This window comes from Triticum dicoccoides, chromosome 1B (genome assembly GCF_002162155.2).
Source record: "Triticum dicoccoides isolate Atlit2015 ecotype Zavitan chromosome 1B, WEW_v2.0, whole genome shotgun sequence".
In the NCBI taxonomy this organism is placed as follows: Eukaryota; Viridiplantae; Streptophyta; class Magnoliopsida; order Poales; family Poaceae; genus Triticum; species Triticum dicoccoides.
The window spans coordinates 476,879,127-476,880,897 of record NC_041381.1 but is presented as its reverse complement, the minus strand read 5'-3'; the positions used below and the strand labels follow the sequence as shown (position 1 = coordinate 476,880,897).

Here is a 1,771-nt window from a genome sequence, read left to right as displayed (position 1 = left end):
TTAAAAAATATTTTAAACTTCCCGGTCATATTACGTATCATTTTTTGAAAAAAAATTCAAAACTATTTTTTTATGTTACTAGTGGCGCACCTAACAAACGGTGCACCACTAGTAAGTTTGAATTTTTTTTCCATTTTTTCACCTCTAGATCTTAACAGCCCCGTAACTTTTTTGTGTTAAGTTTTTGAGGATTTTGAAAATGTTTAACGGGGTTCCCCCGGTTAAATTCGGATGTAACTTTTTGAGTAGATGATTTTTCATATAAATTTTTTTAAATCCGAGTTCATATGCAAAAGTTATGCCCATTTTACAAATTTCAAAAAGATTTTGCAAATAAAGTCGAAATTCATATTTGTAAATTTTCCCAGCAAGTAGACCACATATCACATGGGAAACTTTTTTCTTATTATTTTGACATTTTCATCATTTTCTTTTATTTTTTTTTAAACTGAAAAGGCGGTCCACCGGGGGGTGCATTCGGTGGAATTTTTAGGCCAAGTTAGTAATGGCGCACCGTGGGAGTGGTGCGCCATTACTAGCAACTAGTAATGACACACCACTCCCACGGTGCGCCACTACTAGTTTTGAAAAAAAAATTGAAAAAAATTACTAGTGGCGCACCGTGAATGCGGTGCGCCATTACTAGTTTAACTAGTAATGGCGCACTATCCCCTGATGCGCCATTACTAGTTTTAAAAAAATAAAAAAAATTGTTACTACTAGCGCATCGTGGATATGGTGTGCCATTAGTATTTGGACACTAATGGTGCACCAACACATGATGCGCCATTAGTATATAGTAATGGCGCACCACATGTGTGATGCGCCATTAGTGTCCATGTCATCTATACCCCTTTTCCTAGTAGTGAGTTGGTAGCGAAACGTCTAGTCTCCTCCATCTCCATGGCCCCGTGGCGTTAAGGACGCCGACGACGGCACCATCCCTGTGCACCCTCCCACGGAGTACGCCGCTGCCGTGGTGTCCCTCCCAACGAACCAGAACCATGCCAGCGACAGCAAGCTGAAGCGGCGCTGCTACCAGGGCGTGTGGGTGCGAGAGGAGTGGGCACCAGGCATCATGGCCATGCAGCGCAGCTTCGCGGCGCGCCCCGGCGACGTGGTTCTCGCGAGCGTTCCCAAGAGCGGCACCACGTGGCTCAAGGCCCTGATGTTCGCCACGATGGCCCGCGCCGCGTGCCCGCCGGCCAGCCCCGCCCACCCGCTCCGCCGCCTCAACCCACACGACTGCGTGCCCCTCATGGACAGGCTCTTCGCCGTCGGCCGCGAGGCTGTGCTGGACGCGCTGCCCTCGCCGAGGCTCATGTGCACGCACATGCCGCTGTCGGTGCTGCCGCTGTCCATATCCAGAGGACCCTACTGCAAAATCGTCTACATTTGCAGGTAGCGTTGTTGTATTAATTATTTATATTTAGTTTTAATGGGATAAATACAAGTCTCTTTAGATATTTTACTATGGACTACTCCTTCCGTTCATAATTACTTGTCTCAGAAATGGATGTATCTAGAAGTAAAATACGTCTAGAACATCCATTTCTACGACAAGTAATTCCGAACGAAGGGAGTACATATGAAATAAAATAAGGAAATCTGCACTCTAAAATATATTTATATATGTATGTATGTAGTTTGTATTAAAATTCTAGAAATACTTATATTCAGGACCAGGAGTATAACATAAAGGACTTTAAAAGAATGCAATCCACAATATTTTATTTGAGTTCTCCTTGTGAATGATGTAGCCCTTGCTAAA

At 44.0% G+C, this 1,771-nt stretch overlaps 1 pseudogene; it reads left to right on the top strand.

The window, feature by feature from the left end:
* Positions 1-903: 903 nt before the first annotated feature.
* Positions 904-1,771, top strand: part of LOC119307153 — a 1,722-nt pseudogene continuing 854 nt past the window's right edge.